Source organism: Podarcis gaigeae (genome assembly GCF_964106915.1).
Source record: "Podarcis gaigeae genome assembly, chromosome: 1".
Taxonomy (NCBI): Eukaryota; Metazoa; Chordata; class Lepidosauria; order Squamata; family Lacertidae; genus Podarcis; species Podarcis gaigeae.
Window position 1 is genome coordinate 29,594,350 of NC_139678.1, and position 12,677 is coordinate 29,607,026.

Here is a 12,677-nt window from a genome sequence, read left to right on the forward strand (position 1 = left end):
TAAAACAAATATATCTCCAGAGCCGCGATCTGACAGCGGGTGGGAAGGTGACGTCGGGACAGTGCGTGACTAACGCACGCACCGCCCCCATGCGACATCACAGCCAGTACAGCGCCCGTCACAGTGGGGAGTATCAGGGCGCACAATGCGCCTCCTCCCCTCGCTAGTATCCGCCCCGGAGCCACGGCAAAGGTGTAAAAGAGCCACATGCGGCTCCGGAGCCGCGGGTTGCAGACCCCTGCTGTAGGGGACTGTTTTGTGAAATTAGCCTTTCTTTTCTTTATGTTGTTGGTAGTTGAATGAACTTTTCATCATTGCTGCTGGTCAGGTTTAGATTTGTATTGGATAATGGCTTTCATTTACTAAGGCAAAAGCTATCGCTTTGCAAAATCCTTGTCTGAGAGATGCGTAAATCTGAGACCATAAGAGAATCCGGTTAGAGCAGACTGAAGACCCATCTAGTTCAGCATCCTGTTCTCACAGTGGCCACCCACATGCTTATGGGAAGCCCATAAAAAGCACCCAAGCACAAGAGCGCTCTACCTCCAGCCGTTGGTATTCAGATGTTTACAGCCTCCAACCACAAAGGCAGATCACAACCATCATGGCTAGTAGTCATTGATAGCCTTAGCTTCTAGGAATGTGTCTAATCTGTTTTTAGAGCCATCTAAGTTGGTGGCCATCCCTGCCTCCTGTGGGAGTGAGATCCTTGGTTGCACTATGTGAAGAGGTACTTTCCTTCAGTACTTTGTCCTGAACCCTCCAAAAATTAACTTCAAGGGATCTCCATGAGTTCTAGTGTTATGAGAGAGGGAGAACAACTACTCTCTATCTGCTCTCTCTGTGCCATGCATAATTTAACAAATTTATAATTCTACAAATTTCTACCATGTCACCTATTTACTTGCCTTTTCTCTAAACTTAAGTCCCAGATGCTGCAACCTTTCCTCATAGGGCAGTTGGTCTTTCCCCTTGCTTATTTTGGTTGCCCTTTTCTAACCTTTTCTAACTCTGCAATTATCTTTTTTTTGAGGGTGACTAGAACTGTACACAGTATTCCAAATGTATTTGCACCAGAGACGGCTTGGCATTGGCAGTTTTATCCTTTCAGTTCCCTTCCTAATTATCTAGAGCATGCAATTTATCTAGCACACTGGGTTGGCATCTTCATTGAGCTATCTTCTGCTACCCCAAGAGTCTCGTTCATGGTAGCCCATTTTCTCTGGAAAGTATATTCCCACAAAGCTTCACAGCTACTAATATGGTAACTAGTGCACTAGCTTTGTAGTTCAGATCTAGTGATGTAGTTGCTGGTGAGATCCCATTATAGCGTTAGAACTGTAAGTTCCAAATGGCTGTTGGCTCCAGGTTCCAGCTTCCCTGGAAAACTTAAAAGTGAATAATTGAGTAAGGTAAGCTCAGGTGGATTCATCTCTTTTGACTCTAATGTAGGAATCCGAATTTGTTCAGTATGAACTATATCTTTTTAATGGTTTTATAGTAATATTTGGAGAGAACTGGAAGATTTTAGAATTTGAATGTTGACGTCCCTAAGCAAAGTTAACAATTTTAAGTGTCTCCTAAGTTAGCTGAGCTTTCAAGCAACAGCTTGCGGCAACTTTAGCACTTCATAGCCTTTGCACAAAGGCTGTTAACCCAGTTGCTACTCAGTTGCTACTCATATGGAGAGTCTCAGATGTCTTAGATTGGCAAGGACAACATCAACTTTGCATACTTTTGGTTAGTATATAATCATACTGGTACAATTTTTTGAAACTGTAGTTCTTTAGCAACCTAAAACACAAAGGAGACAAGTCCCTGGTTTTGATTTACAGCCATTAATGACTTGCTTCTAGATGCTGTGAGATTGCCATTTCTCTTATGTCTTACCAATCTTGTGCTTTGGCCAAGAGCAGATTCTTGATGTTGTCTTCCATGCATATTAAATACCAATGAAGGTACAGAAGCAATTTCCCAGATCTGAAACTATTGCCGACAGTCAATAGTAAATCAAGAATCTGCAGAAGGGGTTCACTGATACTAGCTGTACACAGTGAGCTGGGTGTTGGCTTGCCTTCTGGACATGGAAAGGCTCTAGATCCAACAGAGGCTCCCATTGGAGAAGTGGGGGGAAGGAAGATTATTTTTGCCAGTTCAGTTTGCAGATCCCAGCACCACCTCCCACCCTGATCCAAAAGGGTTTTGACCCCCTGGAACAGATTTCAAGGGATGATCTGCAAAAAATACCTCCCAGTCTCATCATCCAAAGGATGGAGTCCACCGATGGGTAGTCTGGGTCTAACTTTTCATATTTTATTCTCTATTACTGAACATGCAGAGCAAGTAAAACACACATACTGCTTTGTTTATAAAGTTGTGTGGTTATAGAATTAACTATCCTGCAAAAACAAAAATCTCCTGATGTGTCTCAGTTCTGATTACCGTATTTTTCGCACTATAGGACACACTTTTTCCCCTCCAAAAATGAAGGGGAAATGTGTGTGCGTCCTATGGTGCGAATGCAGGCTTTCGCTGAAGCTGGAGAGCAAGAGGGGTTGGTGCGCACCGACCCCTCTCGCTCTCCAGGCTTCAGGAGAGCCCCACCGCCAGCCCCACAAGCTCGGGGGACAGCGGGGAGGCGGAACGTCGCCATCCCGCTGTCCCCTGACTTGGTTAGAAGGCTGGTGGGGGGAGAAGCCTGCTCCTCCCCGTCGCCAGCCCCGCAAACTCGGGAGACAGTGGGAGAGGCGCAGCGCGCCCTTCCCGCTGTCCCCCGACTTGGCTAGAAGGCTGGCAGGGGGGAGAAGCCTGCTCCTCCCCGTCGCCAGCCCCGCAAACTCGGGAAACAGTGGGAGAGGCGCAGCGCACCCTTCCCGCTGTCCCCCGACTTGGCTAGAAGGCTGGCAGGGGGGAGAAGCCTGCTCCTCCCCGTCGCCAGCCCCGCAAACTCGGGAGACAGTGGGAGAGGCGCAGCGCACCCTGCCCGCTGTCCCCGACTTGGCTAGAAGGCTGGCGGGGGGGAGAAGCCTGCTCCTCCCCGTCGCCAGCCCCGCAAACTCAGGAGACAGTGGGAGAGGCACAGCGCGCCCTTCCCGCTGTCCCCCGACTTGGCTAGAAGGCTGGCAGGGGGGAGAAGCCTGCTCCTCCCCGTCGCCAGCCCCGCAAACTCGGGAGACAGCGGGAGAGGCGCAGCACGCCCTCCCGCTGTCTCCCGACATGGTTTGGAGGCTGGCGGAGGGCTTCCTCCTCCCCCAGCCCCGCAAGCTCCCAGAGTGATGCCAAAGCTCTGCGCAGCTTCGGCATGGCTCTGGGTCCCGTTCTGGGGGAGGGGGAAGCTCGGGCTTCCCCCGCCCCAGCCCCACGTCTCCAGCCGGGAGACCGTCACGGGGGGCTGCTTTAGCCCCGCGTGCACTCTCACGGCTGGAGAGGTGACGCACGCCTATGGTAGGAGCCTCCATAGCCGAGCGTCACCTCTCCAGCCGGGAGAGCGCGCGCGGGGCTAAAGAAGCCCACCGCAACCCTCTCCCGGCTGGAGAGGTGACGCGCGCCTGTGGCCACTGCTCCCTGACCTGTTCTTTGGGGCTGGTGGTGGGCTTCCCCCGCCAGCCCCAAAGAGCAGGTCGAAAGGAACCTGAAGCCTGGAGAGCGAGAGGGGTCGGTGCGCACCGACCCGTCTCGCTCTCCAGGCTTCCAAGGTAGCCGCCTGAACGCACCTTAAACGGCACCTTGTTTTAGAGCGGGAAAACAAGAGGGGGGAAATTCTCCCACTCTGCGCAACGCCTCCTGCCGCTTCGCTGAAGGGGCGCTGGGCAGAGAGCGGAATAATTTTTTTCCCTTGTTCTCCCCCCTCTAAAACAAGGTGCGTCCTATTGTCCGGTGCGTCCTATGGTGCGAAAAATACGGTACTTAGAATTTATTGCTGCGATATGATGTAAATTCTCATTGTAACTGCATTGCTTGTTTAGGGTTGTCAAGAGTTGGTTAAAAAGGGGTTACTTGAAAGTACTTGAGTTTGTGGACTCTTCATGGATGTAGAAGAATTGGACTAAGTAGCTGAAGTTCATTTCAGGTTACATATGCTAGGGTTCAGAACTCATTTTACTCTAGAAAATATATCTGAGCAAAGGTATTAGTGTCAGAAGATCTGGGTGGAGGGTGGGAATAAGTAGAAAAAATGACTATGCTTACAAAGTAAAATGGGGATGAATAGCCAGAGCAGAAAATACTTTTCATGTATTTGTTGTATTCAGATGAATAGTAAACAACTTTAGCATCACCTTCACAAATTGTATGAGGGCTTAGTAGCTCTCAAAACCTGGGGACATGTATTTGTAGATTCTATGGTACATTGGCTATTGTTAAATATTTGCAATCATTCCAGAGAGCCTTCCTTGGCCAAACAGGATGTTAACAGCAGGCTCCTTGGATAGAATACACATGCCGCAGAAAACAGCATGGCCATTTCCGAAACAGGACAAGAGGCTAATGAAGACTGAATAGACTTAATTAGGTGACAGCACGTGAACATGCAATCTGGAATAGGACAGAAGCTTCCCTTCTTTTATTTCCTATTGTTCGTTCAAACAAATCTTTCAGTGCTGGCATTGTTTCTGTCTGGTACTCATAATGGTCATCCCCAGGGTGCTGTCTGAAATACTCCATGTTAATTTAAAAATATAACTTGTGGCAGTATTTGTTTCTGTGTTTTGCAATTGAATGTGACTTGGTTCTAAAAAGCCAGCCTAGTTTAGCAGCTCTAGACAGAGGCAAAGAGTGTGCTATTAAAAATCTGTTCCTATTACCTTCTTGGCAGGGGCGTCTGTTAACTGTGTGGTTCTTATAAATTAAAAATTTGTCTAGTAGCACCTTAGAGACTAAGTTAGTTTGTTCTGGGTATAAGTTGGTCTCTAAGGTGCTACTTGACAAATTTTTTATTTATTTTGACTGTCAGACCAACACAGCTACCTGTGTCTGGTTCTTAGTAACTGAGTAGGTCCTTACCTTCAAACTTTATAGGTGCTTCATTACTATTTTTTGCATGTTAGTATTTTTGCAATTGAGTCTCTCAAATATGTGATGTGTAGTTTCCTTAAAAATGAGCTGCTGACTACAATCCAAGAGAAGGAAAGGGTCTCTCTCCCCCCCCCCCCCCATATACTTGATTATACAAATGGGAAGGGATTTATTGCTCTTTCTAAAAGTCAGTTTTGGGACAAGTGTCTGCACTTGAGACGGGGGGGGGGGCGCGGGGTGGAGAGTCAAAAATCTATTGCTCCAAACTCTTTGGATTAATAAAACATTTAGATTAGAAGCATTTGTTTTTTTTTTACAGAGGTTGATAAATTACTGGATGAATGTAAATAATCTACCTACTCTTGGGGGGGAAAAGTTAAAATAAATAAGGAATTAGTAATAAGTAGCCCATAGCAAAGCACTACGTAGTTTAACTGTTCAACAATCAATTAGTTTAGAGCTCCATGATGCTGTACTGCACATTAACTTAGCTGGAGGAGCTGCTGTTGCCCATATTAAACTCACAATCACTGAAGTACATTAGAACCTCTATTTTACCCATGGAGGCATTGAAAAAATGGGGGAGTGGAGAAATCCCATCTTTTTACCTTAAGAGACTTGCTATAGATGCTTGATCTTTTTGGTTTCCCTTTACTGAACTTATCCAGCTCAGTACAGTATACAATTTGATGTATGGCAACAAGAATTGCACACAGTATTCCAAGCATGGTTGCATTGTAGATTAGTAGACAGACATTATAATATTGGCAGATTTTGTTTTGATGTCTATCAATCCGCAGCATGGAGCTTTCCTTTTCTTACAGCAGCTGCTTTCTGAAAAGGTTAGAATCTTTGGGGCCTTTCAGCTGTAAACAAACAAACAAACAAACAAACAAACAGAAATGGATAGAGAAGGGGGAACATAAGAAGAACTGTATAAAGTTAGGCATAGTGTGAAGAAAGTATCATAAAACTAGAATCCAGTGAAGTTGAATGGTGGGAGGTTCAGGACAGGCAAAAAGAAATACCGTATTTTTCGCTCCGTAAGACACACCTGACCATAAGATGCACCTAGTTTTTAGAGGAGGAAAACAAGAAAAAAAATATATTCTGAAGGAAACAGTGGATGTATGATTTTTGTGGTTCATGCTGTGGCCACAGACATGTGATTTGACGGTGAATTTGGGGTAGCCTAATGCAAAAATCCTGAGGATCCATGTGGATCTGTGCTTTGTAACCACGTTTTTGCACCATTGTGGCCCCACAAAACAGTGGATGCATGATATTTTGGTGCAGGCTATAGCCATGGACATGCTATGTGATTTGATGGTGAATTTGGGGTGGCCCAGTGTAAAAATCCTGAGGATCCATGTGCTTTTACTTCCCCCCTCCCAGGCAGCCTCCTTTATCCCTAGTGTCTCTTATCTACCTCCCGATCGCTTGCCGATCAGCTGCTCAGCAGCTTTGTTTCAACACCCCCTTCCCTCTTTCTAAAAAAAAAAAGCATGATCTGCTTTTCGCCCCTGGGCAATTCGGCTCCAGGGACCACGCATTCACTCTGTAAGACGCACAGACATTTCCCCTTACTTTTTAGGAGGAAAAAGGTGCGTCTTATGGAGCAAAAAATACGGCACTTCTCTCACAGCGTATACTGAAACTATGCAGTTCATCACCACAAGATGTGAGGGTGGCTGCCATTAGGTGCTTTTTAAAAGGAGATTGGACAAATTCATGGATAATAAGGCTTTCATAGAATGGTAAGAGTTAGAAGGGACCACAGGGTCATCTAGCCTAACCCCTTGTAGTGCATGAATCTTTTCCCCAACTGGGGCTTGAACCCACAACGCTGAGATTAAGAGTCTCATCCTCTACTGACTGAGCTACCAAGGTGGCTGTGATAACATATCTACTTCCTCCAGGATCTGAGGCAGCTTGCTTCTAACTACCAGTTGCTGGAGATTGTGAGCAGGAGATTGCTATTGTGCTCGTGTTCAGCTTGTGTGATTTCTAGCTGGCAACTGTGGCAAACAAAATGCTGGACTTAATGTACATATGGTCTGATCCCGCAAGACTCTTGTGTTCTTGCATTGTTCTAATGGATTACCAATTTTCTATCCTCATATGAGGTCACAAGTTGCACACAGATGCCCCAGGAAGACTTTTATGTGGAAATCTGTTCTATGAACAATGCTGCCTTCTTTGGGATTTTATTGGTCAGCCCAGCCCACGTACTGACTGGTAGCAGCTCCAAGCTTTCTGTTCAATATTCATTTTTAAACAGAGATGCTAGGAATTGAATTAGGACTTTATGAATGCAAAGCATGCTCTCTGTGCCCAATACGTAGCTCTTGTTTTGTCTTAAATGGTAGTTTCCACCTAGAAACACCTAAGGAAACTGCATCTGCTTTGTCGTTACTTCAGTCCTCTTTTGGTTGCTATGTAAATGGCTAAAATTGCAATCCACAATCTAGAAAGTAGCTCAACTTGATGAAATGCTTCCATTTTTTCTGGTATAAATGGTTTCCAAGTAGAATGTGCCATGTAGCCCGCAAAGCAGGATTTGACGCTGACCTTCATGTCCCTTGCTTATAAACTGACTTTCTAAAAATACTTTTTTCCTTGAAGGTTAGGACATTTATGAGCTAAGAGTGGTATGCATCCTCTGGTGACTTCAATTTTATTTTTAAAGAACACTTTATTTAAATTGAGGTTGAAAATGTCCAGTTGTCACATTAGCATCTCTCATTTGAATTTCCTTCAATAAGTGACTTGTTAATGAGGTGTTAAATTATCACCTTGGGAACCCAGGGACTAGTCAAACCTAATTTGGGCAGAGCAAAACTTTTGTTGTTGTTGCTGACCTCAAGAATCCCAAGCTGTGCCAAGGAGCTGTTGGGAAAACAAATACTTTGGGGGTCATAAAGAGTTTCCTGCTTCTCCTCAGGGGTCTGACAGCTTTAAACATCACTTACTGGGTTTGTGCTTCTGGCAGGGGGTCTTTTAAATCTAACAAACGGCTCCTCCCCTTGCATTCTCAGAAGGCCCTAGGAGTAGGCTCCAGGAAAACTGTTAATCTGGCATGAGTAGAATCTTTGGCCCATTTAGAAGAATGTTAATAGATGAGCATATTGTACTCTTTATTGTAATATTTACCAGAACACCATGTTGAATGTATTTGTAGTTTTGAGTCGTGCTCCTCTTTCATTTTTTACTCAGGCCAAGTGCCTAAAGAAACTATTTGAATTGTTCCCCTTGCCCCTTGGTTGGAATACATTTTTCCTGTGCACTATTAGACAGGAGGGACGCAGGTGGCGCTGTGGGTTACAGCCTCAGCGCCTAGGACTTGCCGATTGAAAGGTTGGTGGTTCGAATCCCTGCGGCGGGGTGCGCTCCCGCTGCTCGGTCCCAGCGCCTGCCAACCTAGCAGTTCGAAAGCACCTCCGGGTGCAAGTAGATAAATAGGGACCGCTTACCAGCGGGAAGGTAAACGGCGTTTCCGTGTGCAGCTCTGGCTCGCCAGATGCAGCTTTGTCACGCTGGCCACGTGACCTGGAAGTGTCTCCGGACAGCGCTGGCCCCTGGCCTCTTAAGTGAGATGGGCGCACAACCCCAGAGTCTGTCAAGACTGGCCCGTACGGGCAGGGGTACCTTTACCTTTTATTAGACAGGAAGAATAGTGTTTGAACAGATGCCAAGAGTCATTGCAGTTCTGTTCCCTTCTCTATTCTGCTCACTGGATTTAAGTGGATAAGGCGAAAATTAGAAGCACTGTTCATTCTTTGCTTTCACTTATTTAAATGTGGATCTATTATGAATATCAGTCTTTTTTCAAACCAGTTACTTTACATCAGAGCCTTCCAAACTGTGTGTTGCGACACATTAGTGTGTCACGCAAATGCTCCCTGCTCTATTCCCTGGGCTGCAAAGGGGTTAGTTTAACTTCCAGTTTGCTAGTAAAACTGAATTAATGTGTCACGAAATGATGCATGGCCAAAAAGTGTGCCACCAAAATGGAATGTTGGGAAAGCTCTGCTTTACATGTTGATTAGGCTGAATCTCTTTTTGCTTGAGGCTAGAGCTCTCTGATTATGCTTTTTTGCTATTCTTTTTTCCTGATGATCTGAAACACTACCATGATGACTTTTTTTCATCTAACTCATATGCCTAAACTATATAGCTAGCGAAACTTCAGCTTCACCCAGCCTCTATCTACCATGTTGAGAACTTCAGCTAGAATTTGCTAAAAACTGTACGGTGCTAAGCTTCTAGCTTATGTTGCCACCATTGACTGTTTTGCTTTTACCTGAGGCTAACAAGGTGCAAATGAGTTTGGGTTGAATTTTTTAATGTCCCTTTATATATCCTTACATAACTTACCTGTGTTTTTTACCAAGTATGCCATACCATGGGTATAGTCATCTCCCTTCCTAGGAAATTGTCAATGACATGAACTTCCTTCTCTATCAGTGATGTGGCCTCAAATATTTAAGCTTTGCTTCCAATTTTAATAATGGATTGTTTCCTTTTCCAGGGTGCATGAACATTATCTCACTTTAAAGTATTGTAGTCCATTTTACATATAAAAATGAGTTAACGGATAGTCTCGGGCATTGGATGGCTCAGTTGGTTAGAGTGTGGTGCTGTTAATGCCACGGTTGCAGGCTCAATCCTCGTATGGGACAACTGCAAATTCCTGCATTCCAGTGGGTTGGACTAGATGATCATCAGCGTCCCTTCCAACTCTGCAATTCTATGATTCTATGATCTGAATTTCTTCCATTCCAGGATAATGCATCCTAATGTGGAATGTATTCTCTATTGGACTGCCTGAATATATTGCATTTTCCCATACATCATTTTCCTTTTCGTAAGATTAATGATTTTTGTAGAAGTAACTGATTAGCAATAAACTCTGGAGAAAAATGGGAGATGAGCAAGTTGCTTTGAAACTCTAAAAGGAAAGAAGATTTCTCTGTTTTCTTATACTCGTCATGTGCACAAAACTTTTTCATTTAATCGTATTGCTTCTCTGAATTCAGAAGGGTGGTTAAGCTTTGATATTGGCCTTTCTAGGAAAAACAAGCAGATGGTAAATATATTCTGCACTCCCTGTTATATTAAACGACTAAATTGTTTCCATGAAACGCCTTGTAAACATCCCTCATAGAACACTCTCCTCTGAAGTCTGCAAATTCCATGGCTTGTAAAGAAAGTGGTATTTGTACATGTTCCTAATGTTCCCACCCTCTGTCACTTGTTGGTTAGAATTGTCCATACAACTTACAAGCACTGTTGGACAAAAGGTTTTTGGATGAGCATGTTTACTGCCCAAAGGCTAACCCTAACCCTTGTTCTCTATATGTTTACAGTTACTTTTGAATGTATGGGAACAATGCATTTTGGGTTTTATTCTATATCTGCTGAGGTGTGTGTTTAAAGATCAAAGCATCGCTGTCAGTTCAGCAGACATAGTCCTAGTCTCCTCCCTTTCCAAGACTAATAGTTTGTATTTCTTTTGAAACCTGGCACTTCATGTGTTTCATCTGTCTGCCATTGGCATGGGTTCAGATGCTGGTGTCCATGATTACTTTACAGATTCTGGTATGCTTGTATGGCATGCCATTTCAGTGGCTAGATATGTTGGCAAAATGCAAGTTGCTGATCTGACCGTGCCATGTAGGAGGGCACACAAAATCCTTTCTTCCATGAATGCTGAATGAAGAAAAGATCATTGAATGGAAAGAGCTTGACTTGTGAATTTGAAGCTTCAAATCTAATGACCTCAGAGCAAGAGATATATATATTCTTGCAGTAATAGATGCCAGTTATTGTATGAATATTGCAACCTTATCAAACAGAATGTGCTTAACCGGTTTTCTCCCCTTCTGAAAAGAGGGGGCATACTGTTCAAGTGAACTGTATGCCAGCCTGTAAAACCTATAGGCTTAGCAACAAAATGTAATGAGGCATTGTTGACAGTTGTTGTCAGTGGTGGAAAGGCTTCACTGCTAGTACAGACTTGGCTGTGTGTTCAGTTATAGAGGAGACCAAACAATTTTCTCTACGGTAACAGTAAACACTCCTCCATGGTTTGGGCTAGGCAGCCGCCGTGCATGTGCTTCAAGCACTCTTGGACTAGGAGTTGATTGGAAGATTCTTTTCTAGTATTAGCAGGAATTTAGAAAAATAAAATGTTACTGAAGAGATTGCAGTGCCAGACTCCTAGCCGCTTATGCTTTCATCCACATTGCTTGTTATTAAGTTCCATCTAAAGATATTTATTCTCAAATGTTTAAGTCTTGTGAACAAAGGCAATTGCTTCTGAAGTTGTAAAATATTACTAGATCTCAGAAGAAAAGCTAAATGGAAGTGTGCTACCTGGTCCATATTTTTCCCCCCAGGCTCTCCAATTTTTATATTATTGTTCCCGTCTAATCGGACATATGGGTGCAATAACAATTGTCCCAAGGAGCATCACTGTCAGTTGCTCTTTGTGAATGAGCACATTCTTTTACCTAAAGGCCGTTCTACAGAAGGTAATTCATAAGGCCCCCAGCACAGTTGCTTCTCACTTGGTTCTGCCCTTGGTTAACAAATCATTCCAATTAAAAATATATGTCCACTGCCATTTCTGAAGAAGTGAGGAGTTTCCCACTTGTTGTTGTTTAGTCGTTTAGTCGTGTCCGACTCTTCGTGACCCCATGGACCAGAGCACGCCAGGCACTCCTGTCTTCCACTGCCTCCTGCAGTTTGGTCACTTACATGCTTCTAAATCTACACCAAGTAGAAACTTCTGCAGCAAATAATAGAGACTTGGGAAACCTGGTGCATTAAATCTATTTTCATCATGATTTCAGGGACCAAATAGAAGCTACATAACTGGCTACTGGTAGTTCATGAACCACAGTTTAAGCACAATAGTTATATACTGATGCAGATTGTTTGTTTCTTAATCTTGCCAGTGACAAGTATGAGAGTTGTAGTTGATGCTGATGTTCAGAACTTGATAACCTTCTAGTTGAGTACAAGCAAAATCCCTCATCCTTTGCATAGAGGCGCTGTTAGTAGTCAGTAAATTCATCTGACCTGGTCTGTCACCTGCTTGTTCTTTCTCTTTGCCACTGGTACCAGGGACAAGGTTCCCTCCCCAGAGGAAAAGCAGATCTGCAGTGGGATGTGGATTTCTGCAGCATGGGAACAAAGGGGTTCAGTATCTCCCTGCCTCCCAGGTGCTATTTAAAGATAACACAAAAGGTGTTTTAAATGTGTTCATGCATTTAACACATTTGCTGCTTTGGCCCTGGTTGCTCATTATTACTTACTGTTTTGTGTTTACATTATATTCTCAAGGTGTTAATCTTGTAGAAGCTAATAATTGTGCAGTGTAATTTGAGACCCTCTGAAGTGCAAAGAATTTAACAAGCAGGCCTTTGGGATCACTCACTATTCAAATCCCAAATATTTGACTTTAATGTCAGCCCAATCAGCACTTCTAAATGCAAAAGGACAGATGTGTAGTAGCACAGACTAGTAAAATGTTGTAGGACAACATCTTTTACATCTGCAGAGTAACTGAAGCTGTCCCACTGAGTTACACTGCATAAAGCTTTGCTATGAGTTGATGCTGTGGCTAGTATTTACTAACATGGGTACTTCCCTTTAAA

The 12,677-nt window shown here is 44.0% G+C and overlaps 1 protein-coding gene across 3 annotated transcripts in view; it reads left to right on the top strand.

Annotated features, from left to right (window-relative positions):
* SPTLC2 (serine palmitoyltransferase long chain base subunit 2) overlaps positions 1-12,677 on the top strand; it is a 73,502-nt gene that overhangs the window by 41,615 nt on the left and 19,210 nt on the right. The window lies entirely within an intron of this gene.